Source organism: Microtus ochrogaster, chromosome 10 (assembly GCF_000317375.1).
Source record: "Microtus ochrogaster isolate Prairie Vole_2 chromosome 10, MicOch1.0, whole genome shotgun sequence".
Classification (NCBI taxonomy): Eukaryota; Metazoa; Chordata; class Mammalia; order Rodentia; family Cricetidae; genus Microtus; species Microtus ochrogaster.
In genome coordinates, this window is record NC_022016.1 from 82,963,450 (window position 1) to 82,980,986 (window position 17,537).

Sequence of the window (17,537 nt, forward strand, 5' to 3'; positions counted from 1 at the left end):
AACTTCAACCAAGGCTTTAAACATGCCACAGCCCAGAAGCTGCCTCGGGAGTACTGGGCATGGAGCATGTCACACTGATGACGTCAGGCTGCTCCCTTCCTTCCTCACCTGGCTGTCCCTTTGTAGACTAAGCTTATTCAGTTGACCGTCTTCATTAATTCATCCAATACTCTTTGAGGACAGTGGGACTGAGATTGTTAAGGAAGGAGTCACTGTTCCCTTAGTCCCACCCACTAGGGCATCTTCGTCCTCCACCCTGTGACTTCCTCCCTTCCTGGAAGGGAGCAGATCAGAGACTTAAAAGGTACACAAGCTCCAGTTTTTCCTTCCAGTCTGCCATCAGGACTTCCACAGGGTTCCGCTGCCTTTTCAACTCAGGTCCAGGGTTGCTCATCTGTGAGTCAGGCTCAGATAACCCTGGAGTCCAAGGCCAGGAGAACCAGCTCATCCCCAGCCACTCAGCACACGTGACAGGATAAACGATTGCTCTTATTGCTTTAGCGGCTGGGTTTGGGGGTGGTTTGTTTCATGGCAATGACAGAGATATCATGTGTCACACTTGGACCCAGATGAGCCTTGGGCATTTGTGGGAGGGCAACATAGCCCCTCATGTAAGAGTCCGATGAGATTGGGGTTCATCGGAGATTACCTCTCTGACAGGTGTTGTGAGGGAGGGCCGGGTGGGAGAGCGTGGAATCGGTGTGATCCAGCCAAGAAGGGCAGATGGGAGCTGGGAGCCAGAGCAGAGCAGCAGAGGAGGGGATGCTCCTGGAGAGAGGCCTGTGGCTGTCGTGGTGGGAGGAAGCAGGAGGATGAAGACATGAAGGGAAGAGTGGTGGGGCTGGAGAGATGGCGAGAGGGTGCCAGGTGCAGAGGGGACAGAAGGCCAGCCATTGAGGGCCTTGTCGACATGGTCAGATTTTGGGACTCTGTTTTAAAAATATTGATTGAGCTGGGCGGTGGTGGCGCATGCCTTTAATCCCAGCACTTGGGAGGCAGAGGCAGGCGGATCTCTGTGAGTTCGAGACCAGCCTGGTCTACAAGAGCTAGTTCCAGGACAGCCTCCAAAACCAGAGAAACCCTGTCTCGAAAAAGCAAAAAAAAAAAAAAATATTGATTGGTTTTTTTTAAAGATTTATTTATTAATTATATATACAGCTTTCTGCCTGTGTGTAGGCAGAAGAGGCCAGAAGAGGGCACCAAATCTTAGTACAGATGACTGTGAGTCACCATGTGGTTGCTGGGGATTGAACTCAGGACCTCTGGAAGAAGTCTGTTTTAAAAATATTGATTGATTGTGAGGTGTGTGTGTGTGTGTGTGTGTGTGTGTGTGTGTGTGTGTGTGTGTGCGCATGCCCACACATTCATGCATTCTGTGCAATGAATATGGAGGACAACCTGAGGGAATCTGTTCTCTCCTTCCACCATGTGAGTTCTGGGGATCAAACCCAGGCCTCAAGCTTGGCACCAAGCACTTCACCTGCTGAGCCATCCTGACTGCCTTTGGCTCCATGTTAATAACAGAGTGGGATTGTGGAAGTTGGCATTGCAGAGACCATTTCTGTTGCTGAGTGATTGAAGGACTGAGTTCCCAAAGGAAGGAGAATGAAGAGCCAGCACCAGACAGCTGAGGGGTGATGAGGGCATGCATACTAGTTTCCTGTCAGGGCCAAAAGCAAGGCTGTCTTGGGCTCTAGAAATATTCCTTCCTTGCCACTTCCAACCCCATGAATATTGACAGTTTGGGTTTCTTTAGCTTTATGACAAAACAGAGAAAATCACAGCATGTACTTCCTGGGAGGGCCCTGTGGGAGGATGCAGGTAACACACGTAATTCCTGGAGATGCTAAGCATATAACAAGTATAACTAGAAAGAGATTTGATGAATCTGGACATTTTAATTACTCTTCTTCCATGCTGATCTTCTCTGGGAAGATTCAGGCCATCTTCAAGGAACATTCTAGAATGTTCTAGGCTGTGTGCAGAGGGTGATGGGACCAATGCTTCGAGCTCTTGGTGTGAGGTAGAACCGGAGCTGACTCAGTTTCATCCTCCATCCTTTTCCTCTTGCTCCATCCAACAAGCTCCCGGCATGCAGCAGGGCCTATGGCTCATGCCCAATAAGTGCCAGTGCTGAGTGAATGAGGAAACTGATTCTTGTTATCATGATCAGGATCCCTACCAAACACAGCAAGCTCTGTGGTGGGGACTGGAGAGAGATGGAGTCGCTAGCTGCCAGAGGTGTCTTATCGTCTGGGGACCACAGAGTGGCTTCTCTAGATTCTTTATATGGAGCAATGGTTCTCAGCCTTCCTAATGCTGTGTTCAGTACAGTTCTTCATGCTGCGGTGACCCCCAACCATAACATTATTTTTGTTGCTACTTACTAACTGTAATTTTGCTACTGTTACAAATTGTAATGTAAATATCTGTGTTTCCAGTTGTCTTAAGAGGTCACTGTGAAAGGGTCATTCAACCCCCACAGGGGTTGTGACCCATGGGATAAGAAGCACTGATATAGAGTCTTAAAATTCTGAGCCAGAGTCCTGAATAGAGGTGTTCTCGCCCCAAGCTTCTAAGAAAAAGAAAAACAGACCATTGAACAAATACACCTAAAATGAGTCTTTTTTTTAAAATGACTTAATAAAAAACGATACAGCTGGGCAGTGGTGGCGCACGCCTTTAATCCCAGCACTCGGGAGGCAGAGGCAGGCGGATCTCTGTGAGTTCGAGACCAGCCTGGTCTACAAGAGCTAGTTCCAGGACAGGCTCCAAAAACACAGAGAAACCCTGTCTCGAAAAATCAAAAAAAAAAAAAAAAAAGATTCATGTGTGTGTTGCCTGTATGTCTGGACACAACGGTCAATCCTGGTGCCTTCAGAGGTCAGAATAAGGCATTATCCCTGAACCTAGAATTATGGATAGCCATGAGCCACCACCTGGGTGTTGCAGACCAAACCTGGTCTTAACCACTCAACCATCTCTCCAGTCCCACGAAGTGAGTCTTCATCCTCTCTCCTACTGTCTGAATGATGCTACTTGCTCTGTGTATTTGTACACCTGTGTATGTGTGTGTGCCCGCCCACACATGTGTGTGTAGTGTGTGTTCAGATGTGTATAACTTGTGTGTAGAGGCCAGAAGTCAACATTGTGTGTTATTTTAAATCTCTATCTTATATTTTGAGACAGGGTCTCTCACTGAACCCAGAGCTCGCTGATCAACGAGCCTGGCTGGCAGGAGCGTCGGGATCCTCCCTTCTTTACATCTCCAGCTCTGGGGTACAGGTGTGCTACTATGGCCACTTTCTTACCAGGTCTTCATTTGACCAAATGATCTAGCTTCCTCAGCCCTGAATGATCCCATTGCAGCCTTTCCCGTTTACATGGAAACTCTCTAAAGCCAGGGGCTTGTTCTGTTTTGTTTACCACTTACCAGTGTGCAGAACAGCACAAGAAGGTTCTGTGCAGGGCTGAGGTGAAAAAGCACTGGTCTTACCCAGTGTGATGGATCCTGAAGTTACAATACTGGCCTGCCAGGTAAGGTGTGCCTACTGGCGCAATAGTGGCACCAAGCTTAGAGTAGTAACCACTGCATTCTGTTTGGACCCGAGGCCTTTTCCTCAAGAGGGAACTCATTTCTGGTTCTGTAAAAAACAAACATTGCAATAACTGTTGTCTCAGGATTCCCCCAGAAGGGGTTAAATTCCTATTCTCACAACTGAATTTAGGTTTCAGTTTTTTGAGAAGGGCAGAACAGGTGTCTCTCCCACAAAGAGCCATTTATCCACGATGCCCTTGTATTCAGGGACAAAGCCTGAGTCAGCCTCACATTGTCTCAAGGACAAATCCAGCAGCCCCTTCTGAGTCACATCCAAACTTGCTCAATTTTGTGCAAGTATGTCCAAAAATGATAAGACTAAACCTCAGCCATTTAAAAATATACTAATATAACTCTGCTTGTTAACTAATCATATTTGAGATGACCTAACTGTTCCCGGAACTCCCCTTAGCTGTGCTTAAAAAGAATCTGCACGTTCCCCTTAGGATTCTTGCCGTTTTGTCCTGGTGAACGACCCCACATGCATGCTGGGATATTAATAAGCGCTCTTTGCTCTTACATACTATTTGAGTCTGGGGTCTTCCTTCAGCATCTTCTCAGACCCTACACTCTATTCCTCATCTCTTTAGGATTTTATGTAGCCAAAGCTGGCCTTGAACTCATTATGTAAAGGATTCTGACCTTGAACTTCAGATCTTCCTGCCTCTACCTCCCAAGTGCAGGTATTATGCCAGCAAGGCCAGGTTTATGTGATGCTAAGCACTCTACCAACTGAGCTGAATCCCAGTTGCACAGAATGACTGTTTCTCTATCAACACCTTCTCAGAGTCTTAGGAACTCTTCAAGCCTGGGTACTACCCAAAACCTGGCATAGTTTAACGGAAACTTTTCTCTGAATGTTTGATAGAGCTATACTGCAATCTCACATTCTACCAGCAGGTGTCACTGTTCAATAACATGTGATGCTGAACCAGCACCGTGTTCAATAACGTGGTCCTGCACACAACTCCCCCCTTCCCCCCCATGGAGGAGGTAGGTGGCTGCTGTGATCACTCCAGAATGCTACAAGTCGTCAAACTGTGAAAGGGCTGATGGGAGAGAGCCATGAAGATCAGCCAAGGGCAAACACCCCGAGGCACTGACAAGGCTGCCCCCCTAAATAGCTGTGGACTTTAACCTATAGGGCCCCAGAGCGGCCACATTTCCCCGGCAGGCCCACCTTGTCCATAGCAGGTGGAAGCATCTGTGGTTTTCAAACAAAACTAAACTTATCTACAACATAATTCCTCTGGCCCTTAGGGTTACATCTTTACCGTGATTGAATAACGAGAGTGGCCACAATATTTATAGCACCTCCTCTGGCATTTCCTACCACCCACAGGTGAAGAGTGGGTAAATCTTAGGGGGATTTCGTCCAGACAGGAATGTGAAATCCCCCCAGTCATCTGTGACCACTCTCTTGTGCACAGTGAGGAAAAGAAAGATTTCTTCCACTCTAGAGGTTCATAAAGGTGGAGACTGCCTGTCGCTCATGCGTTCCTAAGCTAGGGGTACTGTGGATACCCATGTAACCAGCCCCTGGGGGTTTGGAAGTCTTGAGATGCCTGCCTGGCCGATGGGTGCAGAGTGAGAACAGTCCAGTCGGATTACGAATTGATTCATATACTTCCCCTTTGCACGTAGGCATTACAGAACCTTAAAACTCGGAGTTTAGGGCGGTGGTGGCGCGCGCATTTAATCCCAGCACTTGGGAGGCAGAGGCAGGTGGATCTCTGTGAGTTTGAGGCCAGCATGGTCTACAGAGTGATTTCCAGGACAGCCAGGGCTACACAGAGAAACCCAGCCTCTAAAAAATTTTTTTAAAAATCTCAGAGTTTCAAACGAATTAAGCAAGGTTTTGCTCCTGTGATTATTATAACCTCACCCTGCCAAACGTGCCCCCGCCCCCATGAATGAACCTCAACTCCCCAATGCAGGGCCTGGCACTACAGCAGCCCTCCGCAGGCTTTCAGTTATTACAATCCCGGCTTCAGGCCCAGCCTTTCCCAAAAACTCCTCCAGAGGGATCGAAGCTGTTGCTGCAGACGCCAGGGCAGAGATGCCTGGCTGCAGCCTCCACCACCCCAGGGAGCCTCCGCAAGAGGGCGGGGGCGGGGGCTGCAGAGCTCGCCCGCCCGCCGTCCCGCCCCGCCCCGCCTCAGCACCCTGTGCGCCCTGCGCTCTCGGGCGCCTCGCAGCGCTCAGCGCTGGGAAACCCACGACCTGGCCCGGAGAGTAGAGGGGCGTGGCGGGGAGAAGGGGTTGGGCACGGCATGGGCGTGGCTGGCAGAAGACGAGAGGGCGGGGTAAAGGGCGTAACCTGAGGGAGGGCGTGGTGTAAGGGAATCGACAAGGGGCGGGGCGGGGCGTACAAACCCCGCCCCTGGCACGTCCCTCTGTCCCTCCACCCCCCACTTTAGAGCGGTCGGTTGGTTTTTCTTCTCAGTGCACGAGTCGCGCTCGAGCGGCCCGCGCTCTTGCTGCAGGAACCAGCTCCAGGCGCTGGCGCCGGGGCCGCGGGAAGGAAACGATTTCGCTCTCTGCAGCAGCGGGCGCGGCCCGGAGCCCCGCGAGCGTCCAGAGCTCCAGGGGCTGCGGCCTCTCTGCACGGTAGGTGGCGCGGGACGCCGAAGACCGGGTGGGTGGGCGCGCGGTGGGCCTCTGGGACCCGAGGAGGAGGCAACGTGGGGACCGCCGCGCTGTGGGAACTGAAAGGGTGGGCGCGGGGCAGAGCGTGGGTATAGGGTGGGCACCCGGCGCGAAGCCCTGGCTCTGGAGCCCTGTTCGCTTGGGTCCCTGGAGAGGGGCCGGGCGCCGCCCAGCGCGCTGCTGCTTGTGCTGCTGAAGGCGGCTCCTGGAGGCTCCAGGGTCCCACCTGCGGGGGCGGCACTGGGCGGGGGCCTCAGTGGAGCGGGGACTGTCGCGCCACGGGGATGAGCCGCGGAGGCTGCAGAACGGAAAGAAGCCTGGGGCGCGCGATAGTCTCCGGGCGCCCTAGGGTTCTGTTCTCGAGGCTGACTTTGGTTGCCCAAGTAGAGTGGACCCCTTCTGCACCGAGCATCGCGACCCTGCTGAGTTAGTTTCGCTTTTCCCGCCAGTCTGGGTTCTTATTTGCAGCAGTTACCACTGTCCCGGTCCCCCTCTTGCTGCGGCCCCGTAGCGCCTCTCTATGGGAGACCGCCTGGTGTCACTGCGCTCGGCGCCAGCCTCCCCGGAGCCGTCGATGCTTCTCCCGGCAACCGAGGTTATGTCAGGAAATCGATGGAAACAGAGAAACAGGAGCAGCCTGAGTCGCTGGTGGAGCAGCGGGATGGATTGCCCCGCTCCTGCCGAGTATGTAAAGAGTCGTTAGTTTCCAAGTTTACCAACGTGCGATGGCAAAGGCTCTAAATGTTCGTCAAATGTTGCCTTAAAAGATGCTGACCGGCCAGGAAGTTGTGTGCTTTTGAGTATGGGCGTGTGTCTCGTGTGTTTGTGTGAGTGTCTGTCAGTGTATCCTTGTGAATATGTGTTTTCTAAGTGTTCTTGCGTGTTCACATATTTCTGTGGCATGAGCATGTGCCGTGTGTGTGTGTGTGTGTGTGCGCGTGTGCGCGCGCGCGCTCGTGTGTGCCATCTGGGGTAACCAGTGGGTCTGGCCATTGGCTCTCCAGGCTGTGGAGTGTGACCCCCTTGCTTGTTTGGTTCTGGTAAGTGGGGTATTGCTGGAGCGTTAGCTGGCACCCATCCAGGGAAGCCCCTGTGAGTGCCATCTGACCAGGGCTCTGGCTCTTCTTTCTCTCTTCCTCTCTTTTTCTCTGAAAGCAAACTGTGCAGTGTGGTGGTGAGCTGGCAGAGGCTGCTTCCTGAGTGAGTAATATTTAATTAAATACTCTAGTTAGGAGCATCAGAAGCTGCTCATGAGCTGAGTTCTAACAGGTGTTTATAGGAACAGTGCTGTCCCCCATGCGAAGGCTTGGTGTCCTTGAAGATGTGTGTGTGTGTGTGTGTGTGTGTGTGTGTGTGTGTACACACTGAGGTAGGATGGCCTGGAGGGAGTTAGCTTTCTTCGTATTTGTTAGATCTGAGGAGAGTAGACGGCTTTTCTAACTTCCATCCCTGGGAGGTAGAAATCATTACGCCAACATTAGTGGCACAGACAGAAGGAATCATGGAGTTGGGGAAAAACACTACATCACTTAGAGAATATCCAGCTAGACCAGCCCTTTCCCAGTAGAAGCCCAGTGGAGAGGTTGGGTGGCTTACCCAAAGGGCTATGGACCAAGCTCCAAGTCCTGTCCTGGCTGTTGTTGGTTAGTGTCCCCGGCACTGAGGTCATATAGGCCAGGCAGCTGCGGAGTGATGAACTGGATTAGATCATTTGAACCATTTCTGCAGGGAGCTCTTCCAGTAGATGGAGGTTATCTGGATGGGAGGTGTGGAGTTGCTGAATCCAGAAACTTTACAAGTCTTTTTCTGACTTAGCCTAGATCCCACTTAAATCAGCCAGACCAAGCCCTGGGGAGAAGCCTCAGGAAGGAGTGTTCTTGCCTGGGGCCCTGGGTGAGGTCACTTAGGGGGTAAATGAGGCTCCCTGAGTGTGAGGTTGTGCCAGCCAGGGTGGACACACCCTTCAATGGGTTCCTCACGGCTACTGCGTGAGACTGGGCCCCTCGGAATCAGCATAGATGTTGAACTCTCCTTGCTCCTAGGAGGTGGGTGCACCCTTGGAGAACCTGCCATCTTCTCCTTCCTGGGCGGATGGAGCTTGCCGGCAGAGGCATCTTCACTTTAGCCAAGTCTTTGCTTCTCACCGGGTTCCAAGTTTAGTCTAGGAATTTCACACCACTCCCTTTCGGAAACAGGGTGTGGCCGGTATGCGTGAATTGATTCATCCTCGTGTTATGGGTGTGAAACATGTGACAGGTGTGCCTCAGTCTGTCTAGGTGTAAGTGCACAGACCCTGCATTCACTGCAGGCCAGGTCAGTGAGCACAGAGCACATGGCTGTCTGACTTCTAGGGCTTTCCGTGCACCCCTTTCCCCCATTGGCATCCTCTCCACCGGAGAGTCTGAGTGATGCCCATGCTGCCAGGGCTCTGATACGAGCCTTTGTCTTACTCTTGGTTGGCAGTGGCTTGAGCGATGTCCTGGTACTCTGACTGAAGCCTTTGACAACGTTAACTTGTCTACACTTCCCAGGAGCCCTGGACTGTGGGCTCTCCCTCCTTCCATCCCTCTTTGCCCCAGCTGGCAGGTTACGTAGTCAAGATCTGTTTGCCGTTGAATAGTGAAGTCAAAATTCCAGTCCAGACTTTAGTCACCAGAATGGCGTCTCCCTCTTCTGCCTTTCCTGTCCCCTCAGCAAGTTTGTGTTAACTTTTACAGTTTTTATTATTGCATGTTTATGTGTATATGGTGTGTGTGTGTGTATGTGTGTGTGTGTGTGTGTGCGCGCAGAGGTCAGAGGACAACCTTGGAGAATCTCTTCTCTCTACATTATGTAGGTGCTGGGGATCAAACTCAGGCTGTCAAGCCTGTGTAGCTAGCCTTGTCTGCTGAAACATCTTGACGCCTTGTTAATTTTTTTTAATGATTTTTTTTGTTGTTATAAAAATAAAAAAATCCAAGCATGCATCAGTGGAAAGGAGAATATACTGAATAGGTCCCCACATTCCCTCACCAGTTTCAAGGACCAACACAGGCACCTACATGGATGCCCGTTTGAGCACGTGCATGTATACATACTTGTTGGGATGTTCTGAAGCAGAACTATGTTGTCAGTTTACCTGTAGCTACCTTTTAAGACAAACTTAAGGGGGAGAATCGGTTTTCTAAGACAGCGTGTCACTCCTTATGAGGGTAAGATTTGGGTCAGTGTGAAGGTGGCGTTGACACTTATGTATATTCCGGTCAAGAGGACTTGCGCAGCCAGTCAGGGCCTCCAGCTTGGTGCCACTCTTCAGAGCCTCTGGGCAGCATCTTGCTTATTTAGCCTTGTAAATGTTCTGTGCGTTGCCTAATATTAAAAAGAATGAGTCTGAGGGTCATGAGGCAAACCACATCGGCTTAGGCTCCCTCGGCCTCCCTGAAGAGTTGGGCAAGAGAAGCCGCCGAGGCACAGCCAGCTCTGCCTGCTGTGGAGGCCCAGACCTTGTGCAATGCTGGTGCCGGGGGTCATGGCGGGCTCGGGTGTCAGGGTAAGAGAAATGATTTGTCAACAAATTCTGGACCAGACCTCAACCCAAGCTTCAGCTGGCAGTGCCGTCCTTGGATGGAGGGGGTCTGGGGGCCTCTGCTTCCTCCATGCAACGTCCGGGAAAAGAAGGGGAGCTCTGGGCCAGCGGGGCTAAGTGTGGAGGAGATTGGGATGTGACCTCACACTCAGAAAAGGACAGCAGAGTGGGACTCCAGCGACTCAAGGTTGGAGAGCCCTGCCCGTGACAAGGTCTCCAGTCTGCCCCTCACTGTGAACCCTGCTTACCAGGTTACCTGAAGCTTCTGGCTATGTTTTGGGCCACCTTGGTGGGTAAAGTTACAGCTTTCTGAGTTACCTTTCTTGTTGCTAAGACAGAATACCGGACAAAAGCAGCTTAAAGAAAGGGTTATTTCGTCATTTTGGGGAAGGTGTGGCACAGAAGCCTGAGGTGTCTGGTCCTGTGGTGGTCACAGTCAGAAAACAGGCAAAGACGGTGCTGGGACTCAGCTCGCTTTCTCGTATTTCTTCAGCCCAGGAGCATCCCAGACATTGCCACTCACACTCAAGGTGGGTTTCCCGCCTCAACTATACCTCTTTTGAAATACCCTCACAGCACACCCAGAGGAGCGTCTCCTAGGTGAGTCTAAATCCCATTAAGTTGACCAGGCAAACTAAGTATCATAGCACCCCTGTCTTGTGAACATCTGTGTCTGCTTCTCACCCCATCCCTAAGGAGCAAAGGCTCTTGCCCTTTGGGTCACCTTACCTGTGCAAGGTGACCTGCCCTCCAGAACAACTTATGTTGGCTGGAAAGAACCCACAAGTCTATGGGGACGGACTTTGTGGGTATGGGGCCATGGTGGCAGGGGGCACAGAGTTGGGTCTGCTGAACTGATTGGTGCTGAGAGTTTTCATATATTATTGCAGTTCTGAGAGTTGTGAAGGACGCGAACAGGTTGACTGGCTGGCTGAAACATGAAAAGCTGGCAGTCTGTGTTGGAAAGGAGATGCCATATCTCCCTGGGTTTAATGGAGGAAAGAGTCGGCAGCTGGAAAGATTGGAATTCCAGAGGGGCAGGCAGATCTCCCACTTAAACCTCACCGCCCATCCTGGGACGGTCCAAAAGATGAACTTCCCACCAGTACTCTTGGAAATGGATTCGGGAGAAGAGATCCACCACTCCTGAAGTGCTGGTTGCTCTTCTCAGGCCTTACGTGGAACCCTGAGAACTCTGAGATCAGTGGGAGTAATTGGATGGGGCAGAAGGAGGCCGAGTGGTGGCTCGCAGCCTCCAAAGCCCAGGTGGGTGTAATCAGTAATTATGGTAATGGAGGCGGGCAGAGCAGCAATCACAAGCGTCTGGCTCATGCAGACTTATGGGGCTGGCGAGTTAATCACCATGTTCCTAGAAGTGAAATAGATGGGAAGCCTGCTGCATTCTTGACCGTGCAAGCAGAAAGCCTCTGGGGTGGGTGAACTGAAGACAGGCCCAAATCATATCAACGGAAGCGTGGCTCCTCCACTCGTTTCCAGCTTGAACCAGTTTTCAGGCCCTGAGCTCAATGACAGGGAGGCCAGGCCTACCTGAGTACACCCAGTATCACTCGCGAAAGCTTACACTGTTAATCTTTTGGCCAGGCCTCCCGGAGGCCCTTTGAGCAGGATGACTGTGCACTGGGAGAAAGGAACAGAGTACCCCGGGCCTCCTGGATGTTGCCGTGAGCTAACTTGAGTCCAGGAGACTGGAATTGTCATTGTGGTCCTCCCTTCCGACAGGGGCTGATGGAAGTCATGTGATTCATGGATTTTCAGTTTAGATCCAACTCGGAGGGTGCTGTGGGTCCCTGAACATATCCTGTGGTTATTTTTTTCCCAACCCCAGAATGTAATTGGAGCAGAAAGTATAGCAGCTGGCAGAATCATCACATTGACTCTCTGACCTGCAGAGTCAGGGCCTGCTATGGTGACCAAAGTCAAATGGAATCCTTTAGATATGTGCCCGCCCAGGGAGATCATACATTGGAAGCAATGCCATCCCCTTTACGGGGATTTCAGAGATGAGCACCCCCATCAAGGGTTTGAGAGATGCCAAGGGTGACGGTCTCTCCACCCAGATCCCCATTCAACTCAACAAAGGACATGCTGCCTATGCAAAACACACATGGGTCTCAGAGAATAATACTGCCCACCATTAACTGGACCAAGTGTCCACTCCAGCTCAGCTGCCATTACAGATGTGACCTTCTTGTTTAAGCAAATGCACACATCTGGTACCTGGTATATAGCTATTGACCTGGCAAATGCCTTTTTCTCCAGACCAGTCCATAAGACCTTCCAGACCTTTCAGTGGGCAAGGCCAGTAATACAATGCATGGTTCCACCTGAGGGGCAGTCAGCTCCCCTGTGCTGTGGCACAGTTTCATTCCCGGGGACAGTCCTGCTTACCTTTCCCTTCTACCATACATCCCACCTGGTAATGGTGTTGATAATATGATGCTGATTGGATTGACAGAGCAAGAGGTGAAAACCACCCTGGATTACTGGTAAGACAGCTTCATGACAGAAGTTGGAAATAAGACCTACTGAAGTTTAGGGGCCCTTTGCATCAGTGAAGTTTGTATGAGTTAGTGGTTTGAGGCATGCCGGAACACCCCTTCCTAGGCAAAGAATAAGTTGTTGTGTCTGGCCCTGTCTCCAACCCAGAAAGGAGCATAATGCTAGCAAGCAGACGTTTTAGACTTTGGAGATAGTACATTCCTCCGTTGGGTGTGTTACTCTGGCCCATCTATTGAGGGACTCTTCAAGCTGCTGGATTTGAGCGGGACCGGACTGGGAGAAGGCTTTGCAACAGATCCAGGCTCCCCTACCAACTGCTTTTGTGTTTGGCCTGCATGATCCAGAAGCTCCAGCGATCCTTGAGGTGTGGTGGTAGATAAGGATGCTATTTGGAGCCCTTGGCAGCTCCACATGTGAATCACTGCACAAGTGTTTGGGATTTTGGAGCATGGCCCAGCTGCTATCCCCAAATAACTACTCTCCTTTTGAGCCTCCCTTGGCATGCTGCTGGGTCTTACTGGAAAGGCAACCTTTGACCATGGGCCACCACTTTGTCATTTGATCGGAGCTACGCATATGAGCTGGTGTTATTAGACCGCCCTAAGCCATCACGATGGATATGTACATGGGAGCAGTCTATGATCCAGCAGAAGGTATTTCTATGAACCTGCGCGGTGCTGAAGGCCTCAAATGTGTGTCTGAGTAGACGGAAGACATGTAGTGTCCAAGTAAACGGCCCCTAAAAGATGACCTCAGTAAAGGGGATGCTAGTGTTCGAGTGGACAGGGATGACTTGTTTTGAAGATAACTGGCCAACTTCTTTCCTATTGCCCAATGATGTCCTAGAGTAGCCGTGGTGCCAGAGAAGAACGCTGCATGGGAAACAGAGAGACTGACGCTTGGGAATTATGTATGTAACATGCATTCATGGTTTGTTTCTGCCTGGTGAAAGGGGCTGGCAGCTCCTGAGGAATGACATGTGAGGTTGACCGCTAGCTCTGCATGCGCTCTGCATGCACAGACATGCATGCATGCACACATACATCCATGAAAGTGCACGCACACACGAACGAACACACACGGCGTCTGGTGAGGAGGTTGGAGCTGGAAGGTCGGGAGGTAGCTGTCTACCCCAGACCTGCCAGTTGGGAGGTGAGCTGGCAGCACTTCTGGGGTACAGTGGGCAGACTTTGGGAGCTCATTGGACATGGAATGTTAAAGAAGGCTGAAGAGCTATGGGTGTTTCCGAGAAACCCAGCTAATTAGGTCATAGCGGATCCAGAGCCTAGAGCAAGGTCTAGAGACTAGGTTCCACGGAGGCCTTTTTATCCTGTCCTGGTGAACATGGCCCAAGTAGACCTGTCCACATAGACAGGAAGACTTGGGGTTAGAGAGAGGCCTGGACTAGCAGCTAGGAACCGGAGCTTCTTTGTAAGGAGGTTTCTCTGCAAACAGATTGCATGACATGAGGTGAGATGCCATGGGGAGATGGAGCCGTGTTGGGCATCTTCTTCCAGAACTGGGCAGACCTGTGGTGGCTTCTCAGGCTGGGTGTTCCCTCCTGGTGCTCCTACTTGGTACTCCATGTCTGGGGAGTGACCACCCTGGAACATCAGCAGGTACTTGCTACCTGATGTGTGTCAGGGCCTCTAAGATGAGTATCAGAGTGTCCAAGAACCCTCTGGAAAACCTTTCTGTTTATGGTTTTATGCTTCTGTTTCCATTTTTAAAATTTTGAGAGAAAACTCTAAAATCGACCATCTTAACATTTATTTTTCCAGTCTTGGGGATTGAACCCAGAGCCTTGTGCGTGCTGGGGAAAAGTTCTACCACTGAGCCACACTTTCAGCCCCTGGGTTTTTGAGACAGAGTCTTGTTTTAGCTTAGATTGACCTGGAACTTGTGATCCTCCAGCCTCAGCTTCCAGGGTGCTGGAGTTACAGGTATGCTCAGTTTGTATGATGTAGAAATAGAACCCAAGTCTTTGTGTATGCTGGACCAGTACTCTACCAGCTGGGCTAAGTATCCAGCCAGGGGGAAGGTGGCTTTGTGGTCCACAAGTGTGGGTGCCAGAGAGATATGGCTCTGACTTCTTGGCCTTTAAGCGCCTCTCCAGCCTGGTCCTGGAACGAGAGGAATAACATCAGTCATGGCCCTGCCTCCATTCAAAGGTCTCTGGACTGTGGTCAACACTCTGGCCTCTGCCTCCTAACTTCCTTTACCGTCCTAACCCCCCTAAGCCTGATCCAGCACCCTTGTTAATAGACCTACTCAGCAGAGGTCACCAATGACCTGTCCTCATGACCCACATACTTGGGGGTACCCTTGCTCTTCCCTGTGTTAGGGCTTCCTGGCCCCTCCTTGGGTCTCTCCTGCTGCTACCAGACCCTGTTTGCATCACTGCTGCTTAGCACCGATCCCCGACCCTGAGACCTTCCTGTTCATCAACTGGCTTTTGGTTGCTGTGACAACTATGTGTGAGAAACAACCCAGAAAAAGACAGATGGGTTTGGGGCTGGTGGTTTCAGATTTTGTAGCCCACGGTCACTCAGCTCTGCTGCTTCTGGGCCCGTGTGAATTTGCACCTCTCATGAGCAGTAGGGCATTTGACGAGCAAAAGTGCACACCTCACAGCCGCTGGGAAACGCAGAGACTGGCGTGCGGACGGCTTCACCATCCTCTTTCCGTTTCTTCCTGACAGCTTCTTGCATTCTTTCCCTACTCAGTCTGGCGTTCAGTGTGGGCTGTCTGAAGTCCCAGCTTCTCTAGAGATGGTTCTGCTAGAAGTTGGAATCTTTGTCAGGTGCCTCTGCCGGGCTCTCTGCTTGCCTCCCTCCAATGGCCCTGGGAGGTAGATACTGCTGCCCTGTTTATGGATGAGAAGAGCGAAGTACAGAGATGTTCCCTGAGCTGTGGACCCCAGGAATATGTGGAGCCCAGACACATGTGCCCATGAGGAGGGTCCTGCCAGGCTGGGGAGTTTTCTTGGTTGGCGCAGGGAAGCTGGCCCTCATGGAGAAGTCTTAGAAGCGGCTGCATTACTGTATAGCAAGGTGCCATTCTCTGTCAGGCTCAGGTCGTTTGTGGGTGCTCTTGTACCCATCTTTCACCATCTCACCTCAAGTTGTTCCTGAGATGTGTTGATTGATGGAGTTTTTTTTTTCTTTCTCAACTTGCCTGTTTTACCTTGCATACAAAATAAAACATAGCAAGTGGGGATCCTGGACAGTGTCTCTCAGAAGACCCAAATTCAAATCCCCGCTCCTTCCAACTGGCTGACTTCCCGAGTCAGGTCATCAACGCCCCCTTGGCAGCGGTGCCGTCCGCCGACCAAGGCGTAGGTGTCTAGCTGTGTGGTGTCACTCTTGCCTCAAGTCCTTCTCTTGTGGGGTCTGTGATGATAAGATGCTCCTGCAGCTGTTGTGGGCGGCCACAGAGGAAACCAGCTGTCAGAGGGGTTCGTCGCTTAGGGGATCACAGAAAGCCTGCAGACCCAAAATTAACACAGGAGTCAGCGAGTGCTAGACTTTGTGAGGAGTGAGCCCTACCTGTCCTTTGCTCTGTGAAACCCTTCAGGGGTTTCTGAATGAGCCCTGGAGACAGGCAGAAAGCCCGCAGAAATGGAGTCATGTCGCTTGAGTCCTCTGCAAAGGAGGGAGACCTTCACATGCTTTCCGGATCCCAAGCTCCCCTCAGTTGGGCGATTTTAGGGCTCACAAGAACGGTTGGCTGTGTTTGTCTGGGATACATGGAAATGGGGGAGGGGAGAGCTTCCTAAAGACATGCAGCAGTGATCAGTTTATGGTAATTACCTATAGGTTATATATGTGTGTCAGGGTTCCTTTGAAAAGACTTTCCTCAGAGTGATGATCATTGTTCTGTCCTATGTGTTGACTCCTATGATCACCCCCCCCCCCCACACACACACACACCATTTGCCCTCTAAGGTCCCTCAAAGCCAGCCTTCCTGCCACCAACCTGCTTTCAGGACTGTCTGCAAAGCTCAAGATAAAATGAACCCCCCCCCCCTTTAAAAATTCCTTCATCATTCAACCACTGTCTCCTGAATGCCTTCTCTGTCCAGGCCGTCCTGGTGTCTGCACCAAGGGAGATGCCCAGACAGAGCTAACCCGGAGGTCGCGTCTGAGCCGAGCCCGTATGACTGGCTCTCTGTCTTCCCTGTAATGGTCTTGCCACAGCTGAGGTTTGCATTACGGTCAGATGTTCACCTCGGAGACTGGCAGCCACAGATACCTTTAGTCCCCTGCCCTGACACCAGTGTCCAGGACTCCTGCTCACTCCCTTCTTCAGCAGGCATGGTCATCCTTCTAGGAAGGCCATCAGGTTCTGGAATAGCACTGGGGTTCTGAAAGATCAGAAGGGCTCTGGGGCCTTGGAGGTTTACACCTAGCATCCCCTGAACCTGTGTTTTTGGACACCTACAGAGTCTTGGGGCCATTTGAACTGGAGGGGGGGGGTACTTGAGCAGTTTAGGGGTCTCTACAAGATGAATTCTTTTTTTTTTTTTTTTTTGAGTGGTAGTTTGCACTGTTCAGCATGGATTTGGAGTCCATCCGCAGAGAAGCCGACTCTGAGAAGCCTTCTCCCCCCTTCTCTGTCTCTGTCTTCTGTCTGAAATGCTTCCAGGAACCTGGCAGGAATCAATAGACACAAACGATACCAGGGCCAGGCAGGCAGTGCCCTGTGGTTTCTGCAAGTTGCTGGGTGTCAGGTGTGACACATGACTTCACCTGGCGTGATTTGAGGGTGCATAGGGTGCTATGTCTATTTCTTCCTGAGAAGGTGGGTTTAGAGTAACCGGAGGAAAAAGAACTTTCTCTTTGGTACTGAGCCGTCTGTCCTTCCCCTCCAGCCAGGTGAAGCAGCTGTACTTAGACCTGGTAGAAACCAGGGCTCTATTTCTCTCTCCTAAGCGTGTCAGTGAGTTGAGACTCATGACCCTTCAGGAGGATCAGACTTCCTGTTGGTGTAGCTGGCTCCCTGCTGTCTTTCTGAATATTTTATAATGTGCACAGCGCATGCTGTTAGCACATGCCACCGTCTCACAGGGCCCAGTATATGCAGTAGGACGTAGTGCAAGCCGTGGTTCTCAGGTCTTAACTGTGGTGTGTTTTATGAGGCACAGTTTGCCTGCTCTAAGTGTCCACGTTGATTTTTAAGACATAGTACACAGGTAGGTAGCCT

General features: G+C 51.3%; 1 protein-coding gene across 2 annotated transcripts in view; it reads left to right on the forward strand.

Annotated features, from left to right (window-relative positions):
* Nucleotides 1-17,537, forward strand: part of Spsb1 (splA/ryanodine receptor domain and SOCS box containing 1) — a 101,710-nt gene that overhangs the window by 32,453 nt on the left and 51,720 nt on the right. Inside the window, exon 1 of one of the 2 annotated variants that reach the window (XM_005353683.2) lies at nucleotides 6,044-6,208. The exons of the other annotated variant lie outside the window; for it this stretch is intronic. The gene's annotated coding sequence lies outside the window, so the exon portion shown is untranslated. Of the gene's footprint in view, nucleotides 1-6,043; nucleotides 6,209-17,537 lie in introns of those variants that run through there. 2 annotated transcript variants of the gene reach the window in all.